The sequence below is a fragment of the Pristiophorus japonicus genome, chromosome 1 (genome assembly GCF_044704955.1).
Source record: "Pristiophorus japonicus isolate sPriJap1 chromosome 1, sPriJap1.hap1, whole genome shotgun sequence".
Lineage (NCBI taxonomy): Eukaryota > Metazoa > Chordata > Chondrichthyes > Pristiophoridae > Pristiophorus > Pristiophorus japonicus.
The window spans coordinates 61989111-62009487 of NC_091977.1; the positions used below are offsets into that span (position 1 = coordinate 61989111).

Below are 20377 nucleotides of genomic sequence, written 5' to 3' on the forward strand. Positions count from 1 at the left end.
CTTTCTTAACCGCCTGCTGTACCTGCATGCCAACCTTCAATGACTGATGTACCATGACACCCAGGTCTCTTTGCACCTCCCCTTTTCCTAATCTGTCACCATTCAGATAATAGTCTGTCTCTCTGTTTTTACCACCAATGCTCTTGGTCTTAGTTTTAAATTGGCTTCAATTGACTGCTTTGATTTCCCTTGGTACTTACACCTGTGACCAGTAATCAATTGAGGCCACACAGTTGTGACTTGCTCTGCTATAACAACAACAACTTGTACTTATATGGCGCCTTTAATGTAGTGAAACGTCCCAAGCTTAACAGGAGTATTATGAGATTTAAATAAGTAGAAATTAGTGCAAGTGAGCAAAAGCTTGGTCAAAGAGGTAGGTTTTGAGGAGCATCTTGAAGGGGGAAAGAGGTAGAGAGGTGGAGAGGTTTAGACAGGACGTTGCAGAGCTTGGGGCCGAGGCAACAGAAGGCCCAGCCACCAATGGTTGAGCGATTTATAATTATGGATGCTCAAGTGGGCAGAATTAGAGGAGCGCCAACACCTCGGGGGTGGGGGGGCTGGTTTGTGGGGTTGGAGGAGATTACAGAGATGGGGGGAGGGGTTTGTGGGGTTGGAGGAGATTACAGAGATGGGGGAAGGAGTTTGTGGGGTTGGAGGAGATTACAGAGATGGGGGGAGGGGTTTGTGGGGCTGGAGGAGATTAGAGATGAGGGGAGGGGTTTGTGGGGTTGGAGGAGATTAGAGATGGGGGGAGGGGTTTGTGGGGCTGGAGGAGATTACAGAGATAGGGAGGGGCGAGGCCATGGAGTGATTTGAAAATAAGGATGAGAATTTTGAAATCGAGGCATTGCTTAACCGGAAGCCAATGTTGTTCGGCGAGCACAGGGGTGCTGGGTGAGTGGGGCTTGGTGCGAGTTAGGACACGGACATCTGAGTTTTGGATCACCTCTAGTTTACGTAGGGTAGAATGTGGGAGGCCAGCCAGGAGTGTGTTGGAATAATCAAGTCTAGAGATAACAAAGACATGGATGAGGGCTTCAGCAGCGGAGACGGGTTTCGGAGGTAGAAATAGGCGGTCTTAGTTATGCTGCGGATATGTGGTTTATAATTTCGACTAATTTTAAAGTATTTGAAGCAGCGGGGAACAGAGTTGGGTCAGGCTTAAATTAACTGGTGGTCACTGCAGGTACAGGTGATTAACACTGGTGGGGGGATTCAACCCCCTATTGCCTTAAATAGTTAATAATCCAGGTTTAATTGTTATATTTGACATGTAGTTTAACTTGTATTACTTACTACCTTTTTGTACTGATCGAAATGTGCATTTATATTGCATTCCTCATTGGCAGAAAGACACATTGGGAAAGAAAAAGATAGGTGACCGGGCATGGGGAATAAGGAAAGTCTAGGATGGGAGTCCAAGGCATGGTCGAAAAGAAACCCGGGAGGAAGGTGGAAAGGCAGAAAGGACAGCTTAGAGTGTTCCAGAGGGCAGGATTTAAACTCGTAGCTGTCAGTAGAGCAGCGGATTGAATGGGGGGTGAGAGGATGACCAGTGTTGAAGTGGTGGATAGGAAGACATCACAAAGATGGTTGGGGAGAGGCTTTGGAGTGTCCTAAATACAAGGATGAGAATGTTGAAATTGACATGCTGAGGCACATGGACCTGGTGGAACCCGGAGAGGATAAGGGTGATGGGAGCACGGAGTGCAGGGTGACAGGGGTCAGGGAGTGCGGGGTGATGGGAGTAAGGTACTGTGCAGGGAGCGTGGGGTGAGGGGTCAGGGAGCATGGGGTGATGGGAGTGAGGGGTCAGGGAGAGCGGGGACGGGAGCGAAGGACTGCAGGGAGTACGGGGAAACATAGAAACATAGAAAATAGGTGCAGGAGTAGGCCATTCGGCCCTTCGAGCCTGCACCGCCATTCAATGAGTTCATGGCTGAACATGCAACTTCAGTACCCCATTCCTGCTTTCTCGCCATACCCATTGATCCCCCTAGTAGTAAGGACTACATCTAACTCCTTTTTGAATATATTTAGTGAATTGGCCTCAACAACTTTCTGTGGTAGAGAATTCCACAGGTTCACCACTCTGGGTGAAGAAGTTTCTCCTCATCTTGGTCCTAAATGGCTTACCCCTTATCCTTAGACTGTGACCCCTGGTTCTGGACTTCCCCAACATTGGGAACATTCTTCCTGCATCTAACCTGTCTAAACCTGTCAGAATTTTAAACGTTTCTGTGAGATCCCCTCTTGATGGTCAAGGCCTCTGCTATTTCTTCTTTTGCTTTGCTCAACGGCTTGGGATGCATTTCATCCGGGCCTGGGGACTTAGCCACTTTCAAAGCCACTTTCAAAGCCACTAAACCCTTTAATACCTCCTCTCTCACTATGTTTATTTCATCCAGAATTTCACACTCCTCCTCAATAGCAGTATCTGCGTTGCCCCTTTCCTTTGTGAAAACAGACGCAAAGTATTCATTAAAGAACCATACCAAAATCTTCAGCCTCCACACACACATTATCCTCATGGTCTATAATACGCGCTACCCTTTCTTTAGTTGTACGCTTGCTCTTAATATATTTATAGAACATCTTTGGGTTTTCATTGATTTTACTTGCCAATAATTTTTCATGCTCTCCCTTAGCATTCCCAATATCCTTTTTAATTTTACCTCTGAAATTTCTGGATGGAGTATAATGTGGTAAAATGTGATATCCACTTTGGTAGGAAGAATAGATGAGCAAAATATTATTTAAATGGCGAGAGATTTCAGAATGCTGCAGTACAGAGGGCTTTGGGTATCCTCGTATATATAAAACACAAAGTTAGCACGTGGGTACAGCAAGCAATTAGGAAGGCAAATGGAATGTTGGCCTTTATTGCAAGGGGAATGGAGTATAAACGTAGGGAAATCTTACTAAAGCTGAACAGGGCGTTGTTGAGACCACACCTAGATTATTGTATACAGTTTTGGTCTCATTTAAGGAGGGATAAACTTGCATTGGAGACAGTTCAGAGAAGGTTCATTGGGTTGATAGAAACATAGAAAATAGGTGCAGGAGTAGGCCATTCGAGCCTGCACCGCCATTCAATAAGATCATGGCTGATCATTCTCTCAGTACCCCTTTCCTGCTTTCTCTCCATATCCCTTGATCCCCTTAGCCGTAAGGGCAATATCTAACTCGCTCTTGAATATAGCCAATGAACTGGCATCAACAACTCTCTGCGGCAGGGAATTCCATAGGTTAACAACACTGAGTGAAGAAGTTTCTCCTCATCTCAGTCCTAAATGGCCTACCCCTTATCCTAAGATTATGTCCCATGGTTCTGGACTTCCCCAACATCGGGAATATTCTTCCTGCATCTAACCTGTCCAGTCCCGTCAGAATCTTATACATTTCTATGAGATCCCTTCTCATCCTTCTAAACTCCAGTGAATAAAGGCCCAGTTGATCCAGTCTCTCCTCATATGTCAGTCCAGCCATCCCTGGAATCAGTCTGGTGAACCTTCGCTGCACTCCCTCAATAGAAATAACGTCCTTCCTCAGATTAGGAGACCAAAACTGAACACGATATTCCAGGTGAGTCCTCACTAAAGCCCTGTACAACTGCAATAAGACCTCCCTGCTCCTATACTCAAATCTCCTAGCTATGAAGGCCAACATACCATTTGCCGCCTACCTGCATGCCCACTTTCAGTGACTGAAGAACCATGACATCCAGGTCTCGTTGCACCTCCCCTTTTCCGAATCTGCTGCCATCCAGATAATAATCTGCCTTTGTGTTTTTGCCCCCAAAATGGATAACCTCACATTTATCCACATTATACTGCATCTGCCATGCATTTGCCCACTCACCTAACCTGTCCAAGTCACCCTGCAACCTCTTAGCGTCCTCCTCACAGCTCACACCGCCACCCAGTTTAGTGTCATCTGCAAACTTGGAGATATTACACTCAATCCCTTCATCTAAATCGTTAATGTATATTGTAAAGAGCTGGGGTCCCAGCACTGAACCCTGCGGCACTCCACTAGTCACTGCCTGCCATTCTGAAAAGGACCCGTTTATCCCGACTCTCTGCTTCCTGTCTGCCAACCAGTTCCCTATCCACGTCAATATATTACCCCCAATACCATGCGCTTTGATTTTGCACACCAATCTCTTGTGCTTTTATTTCTTATGTTCATATGATCACGGGGTGATGGAAATGAGGGTGTGTGCAGGGAGTGCGGGTGGTCTGAAGTGTGAGGGACGAGCGGGCAGACTGGAGTGAGGGATTGTGCAGAGAGCCTGGGGGGGGTGATGGTGGGAGTGAGGGACTGTGCAGAGAGTGTGGGGGGAGGTGGGTGGAAGTGAGGGACTATGCAGAGAGCGTGGGGGGCGGAGGTGGGCGGGTGTGCAGGGAGTGTGGGGGGGGGCGGGAGCGTGCAGGGATTGCGGGAAGAGCGGGGCGACGGGCGTGGGGGGGAGCGGGGAATGAGGGACTGCAGGAAATGCAGGGGAAGGGAGTGAGGGACTGTGCATGGAGCGGAAGTGAGGGGCTGTGCAGGGAGCGTGGGGTGACAGAGTGAAGGACTGCAGGGAGCTGCTATTCTCTACTGCTAACCGTCTTCTTAAACCCTCTTCCCCTGTCTCCACCACACTCCCCTCCAACAACAAGTGTGAGGAGTTCATGGACGTCACAAAGATTGAGACCATCCGATCAGCTGCCTCTGCGAGTTCCTTTCCTTCCCCTAGCCCACTGGGCCAAACTTCATCTGAGGCTCCCACCTGCCCTAGCCCTAAACTCACATCTTTCTCTAGGTTCTCTTTGATCTCCCCTCTTGACCTCTCCAAGCTCATCTTGTGCATGAGACCCACTTCCTGCTCCCTTGACCCTATTCCCACTAAACTGCTGACCACCCAACTTTTTTTTTGGCTCCCATGTTAGCCGACATTGCTAACAGCGTTCTCTCCTTGGGTACTGTTCCCCTCTCCTTCAAATCTACAGTCATCACCCCTCTCCTCAAAAAACCAACCCTTGACCCTACTGTGCTTGCTAGCTATCGCCCCATCACCAACCTCCCTTTTCTGTCCAAAGTACTTGAACGTGTTGTCACCTGCCAAATCCGTGACCATCTTTTCCTGAATTCAGTGTTTGAATCCCTTCGATCTGGTTTTCGCCTTGCCACAGTACCGAAACAGCTCTCATCAAAGTCACAAATTACATCCTTTGTGACTGTGACAAATGTAAACTATCCCTCCTCGTCCTTCTGGACCTGTCTGCAGCCTTTGACACAGTTGACCACTCCATCCTCCTCGCTGACCTACATTGCCTCCTCCAATGCCTCTCCACCATCGTCCAGCTGGGTGGTACTGCACTCGCCTGGTTCCATTCTTATCTATCTAATCGTAGACAGAAAATCTCCTGCAATGGCTTCTCTTCCCACTCCTGCATCGTTACCTCTGTTATCCCCCAAGGATCTATCCTTGGCCCCCTCCTATTTCTCATCTATATGCTGCGATATCATCCGAAAACACGGAGTCAGTTTCCATATGTACACTGACGACATCCAGCTTTATCTCCATCACTTCTCTGGACCCCTCCTTGGTCTCTAAATTGTCAGTCTGCTTGTTCGACATCCAGTACTGGATGAGCAGAAATTGTCTCCAATTAAACATTTGGAAGACTGAAGCCATTGTCTTTGGTCCCACCACAAACTGCGTTCCCTAACCACTGACTCCATCCCTCACCCTAGCATCTATCTGAGGCTGAATCAGACAGTTCGCAACCTAGGAGTCATATTTGACCCTGAAATGAGTTTCCAGCCACATATCCGCGGCATAACTAAAACTGCCTCCACCTCCATAACATTGCCTGCCTCCGCCCCTTTCTCAGCTCTTATGCTGCTGAAACCTTCATCCATGCCTTTGTTACCTCTATACTTGACTATTCCAACTCACTTCTGGCTGGCCTCCCACATTCTACACTACGTGAACTCATCCAAAACCCTGGTAGCCTGTGTCCTAACTCTCACCAAGTCACGATCGCCCATCACCCCTGTGCTTGCTGAACTACATTGGCTCCCAGTTAAACAACACCTCGATTTCAAAATTCTCATCCTTGTTTACCAATCCTTCCATGGCCTTGCCCCATCCTATCTCTGTAATCTTTTTCACCCTCACAACCCCACAAGATGTCTGTGCTTTTCAAATTCTGCCTTCTTGAGAATCCCTCATTATAACTGCTCAACCATCGGTGGCCGTGCCTTCAGCTGTTTGAGCCCTAAGCTCTGAAATACCCTCCCTAAACCTCTCCACCTCTCTAGCTCCCTTTCCTCCTTTAAGATGCTGCTTAAAACCGATATCTATAACCAAGATTTTGGTCGTCTGCCGTATAATTTCTTCTTATGTGATCTTCAGCGTCAGATTTATCTGTTTTGTCTTGTAACACTGCTATGAAGTGCCTTGGGATGCTTTACTACGTTTAGTGGTGCTATATTAATATAAGTTGTTGTTGTTGTAGTAGCTAACCAGATTTAAGTAGATCCAAACGCTCGATTACACTCATTGCTGTTCACATATTAAATGGCTGACAGCCTGTGGTTATCATCACCGAGGCGTACAAAAGCATGGGCCTTACACTAAACATCCGTAAGACAAAGGTCCTCCACCAACCTGACTCTGCCACACAGCACTACACCCCTCCCCACCCTCCCCCCCCCCCCCCCCAACCCCGGGAGCCTACTATCAGCCAGGGCAGACATCACCTCCAGTGGCCCCAGTGCAGCCTGAAGAAAAGAGTGTGCGAAGACCAGGACCTCAAATCTGGCACCAAGCTTATGGTCTACAGGGCAGTCGTGATACCCGCCCTCCTGTATGGCTCAGAGATGTGGACCACCTACAGTAGACACCTCAAATCGCTGGAGAAATACCACTAACGCTGTCTCCAAGATCCTGCAAATCCCCTGGGAGGATAGCCGCACCAATGTCAGTGTTCTCGATCAGGCCAACATCCCCAGCATCCAACACACTCGACCAACTCTGTTGGGCGGGCCACATCATCCACATGCCCGACACCAGACTCCCAAAGCAAGCGCTCTACTCGGAACTCCTACACGGCAAGCGATCCCCAGGTGGGCAGGGGAAACGTTACAAGGACACCGTCAAAGCCTCCTTGATAAAATGCAACATCCCAACTGACACCTGGGAATCCCTGGCCAAAGACCGCCCTAAGTGTGGAGGAAGAGCATCCGGGAGGGCGCTGAGCACCTCGAGTCTCATTGCCGAGAGCATGCAGAAAACAAGCGCAGGCAGTGGAAGGAGCTTGCGGCAAACCAGACTCTCCACCCACCCTTTCCTTCAACCACTGTGACAGAGACTGTAATTCCCGTATTGGACTGTACAGTCTCCTGAGAACTCACTTTGAATGGAAGCAAGTCTTCCTCGATTTCGAGGGACTGCCTAAGATGAAGATGGATGATGTAGATACGGGAAACTTTATTAGTTATGGATACTCAAATATCTTAACTATTTTTATATAAATGAATGAACTGGAAGCACCAATTTTGCATGAAATGCAAAATCTGAGACTAAATCTATGTGCGTATTTGTTGAGGTCAGAAAGGTTTAAGATGCCTGTCTTTTTAAACAGCTTACGCACAGTCGTGTTCATCCTGCCTACAGGACCTCAAGATTCATGCAATTGCGTAGCTTCGTGCCTCTCAAGTTGGGTCTCCAGATTTCCTGCTTCAGTTTGCTCCTGCACCCATGTAATACTGTGGAACTGTTTTTGTTAAGTTGTGTAGTTTTGCTATAAAACTGCAGATTATTGTGTTGCTTCATGTTTTTTTTTCATGTATTTTTTTCTAACCGATTTTGCCTGCCTCCCTGCTAGGCGGGTTGGCTTAACATTGACCCACGGTGATAAAGATATTTATCGCTTGTTCTCGTTGAATTCGTAATTATAGGCCTATGTAAAACAAGTAGACAGTTACACATGAGGAAGGCCATTTGGCCCATCTTGATTAATCCATCTAGAGTGACCCCAAAGTTCCCCAACCAATTGGTCCTTAAATGAATCCAGGATTTATGCCTCCCCTACTCTATCTGGGATTCCATTCCATGTGTTGATCACTGTGTGCATGTAAAGAAGAAATTCCAGACATCCTAAATCTTTTGCTGCTTTGAACCTGTGTTCCCCTTTCTTACTCTTGCATTATTCAGTAGTATTCTGAATTTACTTTTACCATTCCCATAACTATTTTACCTACCTCTCCACAATCACCTCTCGGATACCTCCTTTCATGGCTGAAAAGCAAAGGTTTCTCCAGTATTTTCTCATAACTGAGACCTTCCAAATCTAAATCATCCCATGGGTTTTCTCTACTATCTCCAACGCTTGAATGTCTGCGTGACAAGAATTGTACACTGTACTGAAAGTGTGGCCTAATGGGGACATTGTGCAATGTAATAATTTCTTCTTCTGACTTGTATTCTAGTGTTATGGCTGTATAGTTCTTCTATTGGCTCTGTTGATTCCTGCTGTTCATTATTGGTCATGATGAGTCATCTAAGACCCCTTAATTTCTTTCACACTATTGATGGGAGTATGTGATGCCCACCTGCAATACTTTCATGGCTGTCTGAAATTTCAACTGCCATTTACACATTTTGTCCAGCTCATTCTGTAATTTCTGATCTGCCTCCTCTGATTCCACTGCCCCTCCTAGTTTGGTATCATCTGCAAACTTGACCAATGCATCAGTTCCTAATGGGCCTGAGTCTACATCGCAAAACTGTTCATAAATTGGCAATCCTATTCACAGGGGCAAAAAAGGCCACATTGGTGCAGCAGGGGCTGCTGTTCTGAGGCTGGGGCTGATGCCCATTGTTGGGGCAGTGTACAGGGAGCTTCACACTGTATCTAACTTGTGTTGAGATGCTGCTTAAAACCTACATCTTTGACCAAGCATTTGGTCACCTATCTTAATATCTTCTCCTTTGGCTCGGTGTCACTTTTGTCTGATTATGCACCTGTGTAGTGCTGTGGGATGTTTTGTACATTAAAAGCATTATATAATACAAGTTGTTGTTGCTGCACCAGGCCTTTGACTGCTTGATGTTGTCAATGGAAAGCGTTCCATGTACACATGTACCTTAATACTCCCTGTAGTTCCCCATAGGGACCGGTAGCATAGTGGTTATGTTACTGGACTAGTAATCCAGAGGCCTGGACTAATGATCCGGAGACATGAGTTCAAATCCTACCATGGCAGTTGTCAATATTAAATTCAGTTAATTCTGAAATGGCCTAGTAAGGCAATTGGGGATGGGCAATAAAGGCTGGCCATGCCACCGACGCCCAATGAGTTAAAAAATAAATTTCTTCCTTTCTTTGAAAGCTTTCCAGTAAGTATAAATTCACAGCATGTCCGTGCTTTCATGGAAAAATTAATGTGGAAGTCCTGCTTCATGCATCTGTCAAGAAACCAGATTGTATAGTGATTTTGTTTTGTAATCATCCACGATAAGGTATGCAGTTGTGAGCCTGGTGGATGAACTTGATTCTTAGTACTGAGGGAGCGGAGATGCACTCCAGGTCCCTTCGGCCAGCCGGCCCGGCCCAACGACGCACTCCGGGTCCCTTCGGTCGGCCAGCCGGTCTGGCCCAATGACGCACTCTGGGTCCCTTCGGTCGGCCAGCCGGCCTGGCCCAACGACTGGTTGTACCTGCCCTACGTCGCTAGCGGTGAACACTAACTTTTAAACAGTCTGATTTACATTTTAGACTATCAACTTTTAATCAACTCTTTCATCTATTTATTAAACCTTCAATCAACCTGTGTAACTTTTTTTTTAATTTGGAAATACTTTTAAACTCTTAAACTTTTAAAACAACTTGGAAACCTTTGGGGAAATTTTTAACCTTGGAAGAAACTCTCCAAAACATCCCTTGGAACCCCAGCGGACAGCTGACCTAACTAATGCCTGCCCTCCCAACCAAGCCTCGGACCATCCACCATCAATGGCGCTACTCGGCGCCGAGCTTGCGGCCAACACCTCACCATAGGCAATTAGGCTCTTACAGCAGTGCCTGCTTTCCAGTCATCTTGGACCCCCTTGCCACTTGCTTAGTTAAGCCCGTGTGGTTGCCGGTGTGCAGCGGCCACCCCACGTTAAAAGAACTCGCGCACCGGCATCTTCCACTTCATTAATATGAAGGTCGGGACCTGGAACATCAGGACCCTCATGGACAATTCCAACAGCAACAGGCCGGAACACCGCACCACCATGGTTGCCCGGGAACTCGGACGTTTTGACATCGGCATCGCCGCCCTAAGCACCACCCAGCGGGCAGGGAAGGTCAGCTCAAGGAACATGGTGGAGGTTGCACCTTTTTCTGGAAAGAAAAACCAGAGGAAGAATGCCGCCTTTATGGAGTCCGCTTCGCTGTCAAAAATGAACTGGTCGACCGCCTCAAAGACTCCTCCTGTGGGGTTAATGAACGCCTCATGACTCTTCGCCTTACCCTTTCCCGGAACCAATGTGCCACAGTCATCAGTGCGAACGCCCCAACACTCGATGCAACAGATGAGGCTAAAGAGAGTTTTTTTTCCAACCTCGAGACATCCCTGTCCCGCGTCCCCACGGGCAACAAATTGATCTTCAAAGACACAGCCCTCTGGGGAGGCGTGATTGGCAGAGAGGGGGTAGGGAAAGTCAACTCCAGCGGTACCCTACTCCTGACAAAATGTCTAGAACACGAACTCCTCATCACCAACACCCTGTTCCACCAGAGGGACAAATGCAAGGCATCGTGGCAACACACTCGCTCCCAACATTGGCACCTGTTCGACCTATGTCATCGTCCGAGCCAGGGATCGCAAGGATGTGTGCAACACCCGCGTCATGACAGGAGCTGATGACTGCTGGACGGATCATCGCCTAATCCGATCCATCATCGATATTAACATAGTCCCAAAACAGAGGGGACAGCAGAAGCAGTGCGGCAAAAAAGTTAATGCCGGGGCACTTAAAGACCCAGCTAAGAGATACAGCCAGCTAAGAGATACAGCCAGCTAATCTGGCATGCTGAGATGCTGAATGCCCTCAGTGCTTGATCTCCCCTCCAGGCCTCTATAACCAGTGCCTGTGAAGAGACACTTGGTCACTCAACCAGAAAACACCAGGACTGGTTTGATGAAAATGATCAGGAGATCCAAGAACTAATAGATCGTAAGTGCAGAGCATTTCTGAGCCTCAAGCAACAACCCAACTCGGGAGCTGCAAAGTAATGTTACAGATGGCTCAAGGCTGAGGTCCAACAAAAAACCCGGGACCTAAAGAACAGGTGGTGGATGGAGAAAGCACAGGAGATACAACAACTGGCCGACACCCACGATATGCGAGGATTCTTCATCGCAGTCAAGGCCACCTACTGTCCAAACTCCCAAGGCCCCACCCCACTCCTGGCCAAGAACGGGGAAGCACTCATCAAGGACACCGAGGCTGTCAGGGCTCGCTGGAAGGAGCACTTTGAAGATCTCCTCAATTAAGACTCTGCCTTTGACTCGAGTGTTCTCAACTCCATCCCGCAGCATGCGACCCGTCACCACCTCAGTAAAACCCCAACGCTGCACGAAGTCGGTAAAGCCATAAAACAGCTCAAGAATAACAAGGCTACGGGTGCAGATGGAATTAATGCTGAGGCGCTAAAGTATGGCGGAGAGGTGCTGTTGGTGCGGCTACATGACCTCATCTCTCTCATTTGGAGGGCGGAGAGCATGCCGGGAGATCTCGGCGATGCAGTGATCGTGACCATCTTTAAAAAGGGGGCACAGTCCGACACAGGCAACCACAGGGGAATCTCCCTATCAGCCACTGGGAAGGTTGTCCGTAGAGTTCTCCTCCCGGAATCACAGTGCGGATTTCATCTTCTACGGGGCACAACGGACATGATCTTTGCAGCGCGACAGCTGCAGGAAAAACGCAGGGAGCAGCGCCAGCCCTTATACATGGCCGCCCTCAAGCTTGCAAAGGCCTTTGACACAGTCAACCATGAGGGCTTATGGAGCATCCTCCTCCGTTTTGGATGCCCTCAGAAGTTTGTCAATATCCTTCGCCTGCTCCACGACGACATGCAGGCCATGATCCTTACCAACGGATCCATTACAGATCCATCCACGTCCGGACCGGGGTCATACAGGGCGGCGTCATCGCTCCAACCCTCTTTTCAATCTTCCTCCGCCGCCATGCTCCACCTCACAATCAACAAGCTCCCCGCTGGAATGGAACTAAACTACAGAACCAGTGGGAAGCTGTTTAACCTACTAGGCCAGATCCAAGATCACCCCAACCTCTGTCGTTGAGCTGCAGTATGCGGACGACGCCTGCGTCTGCACACATTGAGGTTGAACTCCAGGATATAATTGATGTATTCACCGAGGCATATGAAAGCATAGGCCTCATGGTTAACATCCGTAAGACAAAGGTCCTCCACCAGCCTGTTCTCTCCGCACAGCGCTGCCGCCAGCCCCCCCCCAGTCATCAAGATATCAAGATTCATGGCGCGGCCCTCGACAACATGGACCACTTCCTATGAGCCTCTTATCAACAAAGCAGAGATTCAACATCGCCTCCAGTGCGCCAGTGCAGCCTTCGGCCGCCTGAGAGAGTGTTCAAAGACCAGGCCCTCCAAACTACCACCAAACTCATGGTCTACAGGACTGTAGTAATACCCGCCCTCCTGTATGGATCAGGGGCATGGACGATGTACAGAAGACACCAAGTCGCTGGAGATATATCACCAACAATGTCTCCGCAAGATCCTGCAAATCCCCTGGGAGGACAGGCGCACCAACATCCGTGTCCTTGTCCAGGCTAACATTCCCAGCATTGAAGCACTGACCACGGTCGATCAGCTTCGCTGGGCAGGCCACATAGTTCGCATGCCACACATGAGACTCCCTAACCACTTGCTCAGTGTGGAGCTCCTACACGGCAAACGTTACAAGGACACTCTCAAAGCCTCCTTGGTAAACTGCGACATCACTACTGACACCTGGGAGTCCCTGGCCGAAGACCGCCCTAGATGGAGAAAGTGCATCCGGGAGGGCGTTGAGCTCTTCGAATCTCAATGCCGCGAGTGTGATGAGGTCAGGCGCAGGGAGCGGTAGGAGTGTGTGGCAAATCAGTCCCACCCCCCTTTCCCCCGACGAATGTCAGTCCCATCTGTGACAGGGTCTGTGGCTCTCGTGTTGGACTGTTCAGCCACCAAAGAGCTCTCTTTAGGAGTAGAAGCAAGTCTTCCTCGATTCCGAGGGACTGCCTATGACTGAATCATCGGCGAACTGCTTTGGGTTTTGCTAAGTCACCATGAGTCATAACAAAGCTCCTTAGTGACTTGCTGAATTCTTGCCATCAATCCTTTCAAGATGACTCACTAGAACTGGCTAAAAGCCAACTGCTTCTCTCTTTCCCCCATCCGTCTGAAGCAAAAAGTATTCACGTTCAACCCTGATTTTGATGGGCTTTATTGACTCTCCCTCTAGGTGCTTGGTTACAAATTGAGAAGAAACCATGTACTAAGGAGGTTCTGGCATATCTTTACCTGACAGCTATGGGTGTGATGAATGGAGGGGAAAGTATACAATCAGCCCTCTTAAGTTTAAATGGAGAACAAGATTAGAGCCAGCCGCCAATGCATATTGGAATAACCACAGGCAGTGACTCTCAAACTTGCCTGTGGTCTTCCGGTACTGGCAAATTGTAGCCACTGTGCACAAATCTTCCGTGCGGGAGACAGAACACAACATCATGAGGCAACCCATGTCACATGAGAAGCTGGCAAAGCAGGATTGAGGAATAAAAATATAATGTCTGTTTGGGAAAGAGGAATGCATCACGTTCCACATCCAGTTGCATAGCAACCAGGCAACAGATTTGGAATAAAAACTGGGACAAGTTGCAGCATGAACATAACTTCACATTTATCCACATTATATTCCATGTGCCACGTTCTTGGCCACTCATGAAAGTAAGCATTGGTCCCTCAGAGGCTGAGACAAGAAAATTATAATGGGGAATAAGCAAGTGTCAGAGACTTTAAATATATATTTTGTATCTAAACTTCACAGTAGAAGATACAAAAAGCATACCATAAAATAGTAGGGAACATAGAAAATAGGAGCAGTAGTAGGCCCTTCGAGTGCAACGCCATTTAAATATGATCATGACTGATCCTTTATCTCAACACCATATTCCTGCTTTTATCACCATACCCCTTGATGTCTTTTGTGTCTAGAAATCTATCTACCTCTTAAATATATTCAGTGACTTGGCCTCCACTGCCTTCTGTGGTAGAGAATTCCACAGGTTCACCACCCTCTGAGTGAAAACATTTCTCCTCATCTCGGTCCTACATTTCCTACCCCATATCCTGAGACTGTGACCCCTTGTTCTAGACTTCCCAGCCAGGGGAAACACCCTCCCCGCATCCAGTCTATCCAACCCTGTCAGAATTGTATTTGTTTCAATGAGATCCCCTCTGATTCTTCTAAACTCTAGTGAATGCAGGCCTAGCCGACCCAATCTCTCCTCATACGACAGGCCTGCCATCCCAGGAATCAGTCTGGTGAACCTTCGCTGCACTCCCCCTATGGTAAGTATATCCTTTCTTAGATAAAGAGACCAAAACTGCACACAATACTCCAGGTGCGGTCTCACTAAGGCCCTATATAACTGTAGTAAGACATCCTTGCTCCTGTACTCTCATCCTCTTGCAATGAAGGCCAACGTACCATTTGCCTTCCTAACTGCTTGCTGCACCTGCATGTTTGCTTTCAATGACTGATGTACAAGGACACACAGGTCCTTCTGTACATCGCTACTCCCCAAGGATCACCATTTAAATAATACTTTGGTAGGAAAAACATAAGGACAAAGTGGATAACTTCACATTTATCCTGCATCTGCCATGTGTTTGCCCACTCACTCAACCTATCTAAATCACCTTGCAGCATCTTTGCATGCTCCTCACAACTCTCAATCTCACCCAGTTTTGTGTTGTCAGCAAACTTGGAAATATAAATATATATATATATTTTTTATATATATATAATGTATGTATGTGAATAGCTGGGGCCCAAGCACTGTGGTACCCCACTAGTCACTGCCCACCACCCTGAAAAAGACCCGTTTATTCCTACTGTTTCCTGTCAGTTAACCAATTTTCAATCCGTGCCAATACATTACCCCCAATCTTATGTGCTTTAATTTTGCACACTAACCTCTTATGTGGGACTTTATAAAAGACCAAATGCACTACAGCCACTGGTTCTCCCTTATCTATTCTATCAGTTAGATCCTCAAAAAAAATTCCAGTAGGTTTGTCAAACATGATTTTCCTTTCATAAATCCATGTTGACTTTGTCTAATCCCGTTGATATTATCTAAGTGTGCCGTTATCACATCCTTTATAATAGACTCTAGCATTTTCCCTACTCATCATCATCATCATCATCATCACAGGCAGTCCCTCGGAATCGAGGAAGACTTGCTTCCACTCCTGAAGTGAGTTCTTTGGTGGCTGAACAGTCCAATAAGAGAGCCCTCCTACTGATCGGCTAACCGGTCTGTAATTCCCTGTTTTCTCTCTCCTTTTTTTAAATAGTGGGGTTACATTTGCCACCCTCCAATCTGCAGGAACTGTTCCATAATCTATAGAATTTTGGAAGATCACAACCAATGCATCCACTATTTCTATGGCAACCTCTTTTAGTACTCTGGGTTGCAGATCATCAGGCTCTGCGGATTTATCGGCCTTCAGTCCTATTAGTTTCTCCAGCACTATTTTATTTCTAATAAGAACATAACATAAGAAATAGGAGCAGGAATAGGCCATACGGACCCTCGAGCCTGCTCCGCCATTTAATACAATCATGGCTGATCCGATCATGGACTCCGGTCCACTTCCCTGCCCGCTCCCCATAACCCCTTATCCCTTATCGTTTAAGAAATTGTCTTTTTCTGTCTTAAATTTATTCAATGTCTCAGCTTCCACAGCTCTCTAAGGCAGCAAATTCCACAGATCCACAACCCTCTGAGAAGAAATTTCTCCTCATCTCTGTTTTGAATGGGCGGCCCCTTATTAGTAACATAGAAAATAGGTGCAGAAGTAGGTCATTCGGCCCTTCGAGCCTGCACCGCCATTCAATAAGATCATGGCTGATCATTCCCTCAGTACCCCTTTCCTGCTTTCTCTCCATACCCCTTGATCCCCTTAGCCGTTAGGGTCGTATCTAACTCCCTCTTGAATATATCCAATGAACTGGCATCAACAACTCTCTGCGGAAGGGAATTCCACAGGTTAACAACTCTGTGAGTGAAGAAGTTTCTGCTCGTCTCAGTCCTAAATGGCCTACCCCTTATCCTAAGATTATGTCCCATGGTTCTGGACTTCCCCAACATCGGGAATATTCTTCCTGCATCTAACCTGTCCAGTCCTGTCAGAATCGTATACGTTTCTATGAGATCCCCTCTCATCCTTCTAAACTCCAGTGAATACAGGCTCAGTTGATCCAGTCTCTCCTCATATGACAGTCCAGCCATCCCTGGAATCACTGGTGAACCTTCGCTGCACTCCCTCAATAGCAAGAACGTCCTTCCTCAGATTAGGAGACCAAAACTGAACACAATATTCCAGATGAGGCCTCACTAAGGCCCTGTACAACTGCAGTAAGATCTCCCTGCTCCTATACTCAAACCCCCTAGCTATGAAGGCCAACATGCCATTTTCCTTCTTCACCAGCATGCCAACCTTCAATGACTGATGTACCATGACACCCAGGTCTCATTGCACCTCCCCTTTTCCTAATCTGCTGCCATTCAGATAATATTCTGCCATCCTGTTTTTTGCCCCCAAAATGGATAACCTCACATTTATACTGCATCTGCCATGCATTTGCCCACTCACCTAATCTTTCCAAGTCACCCTGAAGCCTCTTAGCATCCTCCTCACAGCTCACACTACCACCCAGCTTAGATATTACATTCAATTCCTTCGTCTGAATCATTAATGTATATTGTAAATAGCTGGGGTCCCAGCACTGAGCCCTGCGGCACCCAACTAGTCACTGACTGTCATTCTGAAAAGGATTCGTTTATCCCGACTCTCTGCTTCCTGTCTGCCAACCAGTTCTCTATCCACGTCAATACATTATCCCTAATATCATGTGTTTTAATTTTGCACACCAATCTCGTGTGGGACTTTGTCAAAGCCTTTTGAAAGTCCAAATACACCACATCCACTGGTTCTCCCTTGTCCACTCTACTAGTTATATCCTCAAAAAATTCTAGAAGATTTGTCAAGCATAATTTCCCTTTCATAAAACCATGCTGACTAGGACCGATCCTGTCACTGCTTTGCAAATGCACTGCTATTTCATCTTTAATAATTGATTCCAACATTTTCCCCACTACTGATGTCAGGCTAACCGGTGTATAATTCCCCATTTTCTCTCTCCCTCCTTTTTAAAAAAAAAAAAAAAAGTGGTGTTGCATCAGCTACCCTCCACTCCACAGGAACTGATCCAGCGTCAATAGACTTTTGGAAAATGACCATCAATGCATCCACTATTTCTAGGGCCACTTCCTTAAGTACTTTGGGATGCAGACTATCAGGCCCTGGGGATTTATTGGCCTTCAATGCCATCAATTTCCCTAACACAATTTCTCGACAACAAGGATTTCCTTCAGTTCCTCCTTCTCGCTAGACTCTCTGTCCCCTAGTACTTCCCGAAGGTTATTTGTGTCTTCCTTAGTGAAGACAGAACCAAAGTATTTTTTCAATTGGTCTGACATTTCTTTGTTCCCCATTATAAATTCACCTGATTCTGACTGTAAGAGACCTACGTTTGTCTTCACTAATCTTTTTCTCTTCACATATCTATAGAAGCTTTTGCAGTCATTTTTTATGTTTCCAGCAAGCTTCCTCTCGCACTCTATTTTCCCCTCTCCTAATTAAACCGTTTGTCGTCCTCTGCTGAATTCTAAATTTCTCCCAGTCCTCAGGTTTGTTGCTATTTCTGGCCAATTCATATGCCTCTTCCTTGGGTGTTAAGAGAAAAAGATTAGTGAAGACAAAGAAATGGCAGAGCAATTGAACAAATACTTTGCTTCTGTCTTCACTAAGGAAAATACAAAAAACCTTCTGAAATACAATGGGACCAAGGGTCTTGCGAGAAGGAGGAACTGAAGGAAATCCTTATTGGTCAGGAAATTGTGTTAGGGAAATTGTTGGGACTGAAGACCGATAAATCCCCAGGGCCCGATAGTCTGCATCCCAGAGTACTAAAGGAAGTGGCCCTAGAAATAGTGGATGCATTGGTGGTTATTTTCCAACATTCTTTTAGATTCTGGATCAGTTCCTATGGATTGGAGGGTAGCTAATGTAACCCCACTTTTTTAAAAAAAAAAAGGAGTGAGACAAAACAGGGAATTATAGACTGATTAGCCTGACATCGGTAGTGGGGAAAATGTTGGAATCAATTATTAAAGATGTAATAGCAGCACATTTGGAAAGCAGTGACTGGATTGGTCCAAGTCAGTATGGATTTATGAAAGGGAAATCATGCTTGACGAACCTTCTGGAATTTTTTGAGGATGTAACTAGCAGAGTGGACAAGGGAGAACCAGTGAATGTGGTGTATTTGAACTTTCAAAAAGCTTTTGACAAGGTCCCACACAAGAGATTGGTGTTCAAAATTAAAGCACATGGTATTGGGGTAATGTATTGATGTGGATAGAGAACTGGTTGGCAGACAGGAAGCAAAGAGTAGGAATAAACGGGTTCTTTTCAGAATGGCAGGCAGTGACTAGTGGGATACCGCAAGGTTCAATGCTGGGACCCCAGCTATTCACAATATACATCAATGACTTGGACGAAGGAATTGAATGTAATATCTCCAAGTTTACAGATGACACTAAGCTGGGTGGCAGTGTGAGCTGTGAGGAGGATGCTAAGAGGCTGCAGAGTGACTTGGACAAGTTAGGTGAGTGGGCAAATGTATGGCAGATGCAGTATAATGTAGATAAATGTGAGGTTATCCACTTAGGTGGCAAAAAACAGGATGGCAGAATATTATCTGAATGGTGACAGATTAGGAAAAGGGGAAGTGCAACAAGACCTGGGTGTCATGGTACATCAGTCGTGAAAGTTGGCACGTAGATACAGCAGGCGGTGAAGGTGGCAAATGGCATGTTGGCCTTCATAGCCAGAGGATTTGAGTATAGGAGCAGGGAGGTCTTACTGCAGTTGTACAGGGCCTTGGTGAGGCCTCACCTGGAATATTGTGTTCAGTTTTGGTCTCCTAAATTGAGGAAGGACATTCTTGCTATTGAGGGAGTGCAGCGAAGGTTCCCCAGACTGATTCCTGGGATTGCAGGACTGACATATGAAGAAAGACGGAATCGACTAGGATTAAATTCACTGGAATTTAGAAGAATGAGAGGGAATCTCATAGAAACATATAAAATTCTGATGGGATTGGACAGGTTAAATGCAGGAAGAATGTTCCCGATGTTGGGGAAGTCCAGAACCAGGGGTCACAGTCTAAGGGAAAAGGTAAGCCATTTAGGACCGAGATGTGGAGAAACTTCTTCACTCAGAGAATTGTGAACCTGTGGAATTCTCTGCCACAGAAAGTTGTTGATGCCCGTTCGTTAGATATATTCAAAAAGGGTGTTAGATGTGGCCCTTACGGCTAAAGGGATCAAGGGGTATGGTGAGAAAGCAGGAATGCGGTACTAAAGTTGTAAAAATGATCAGCCATGATCATATTGAATGGTGGTGCAAGCTCGAAGGGCCGAATGGCCTACTCCTGCACCTATTTTCTATGTTTCTATGTTTATACTCCATCCCCTTTGCAATAAAGGCCAAGATTTAATTGGCCTTCCTGATCATTTGCTGTACCAGCATACTAACCTTTTGTGTTTCATGCACAAGTACCCCCAGGTCCCGCTGTACTGCAGCACTTTGCAATCTTTCTCCATTTAAATAATAACGTGCTCTTTGATTTTTTTCTGCCAAAGTGCATGACCTCACACTTTCCAATATTGTTCTCCATCTGCCAAATTTTTGCCCACTCACTTAGCCTGTCTGTCCTTTTGCAGATTTTTCTGTGTCTTCCTCAGACATTGCTTTTCCTCCCATCTTTGTATTGTCGGCAAACTTGGCTACGTTACACTCGGTCCCTTCCTCCAAGTCGTTAATTTAGATTGTAAATAGTTTGGGTCCCAACACTGATCCCTGCAGCAGTCCACTGGTTAGTGATTGCCAACCCGAGAATGAACCATTTATCCCTACTCTCTGTTATCTGTTTGTTAGCCAAT

The 20377-nt window shown here is 46.6% G+C and overlaps 1 protein-coding gene across 4 annotated transcripts in view; it reads left to right on the forward strand.

Annotated features, from left to right (window-relative positions):
* The window catches only part of LOC139264096 (uncharacterized), a 138219-nt gene that overhangs the window by 21207 nt on the left and 96635 nt on the right, over nt 1-20377 (forward strand). The window lies entirely within an intron of this gene.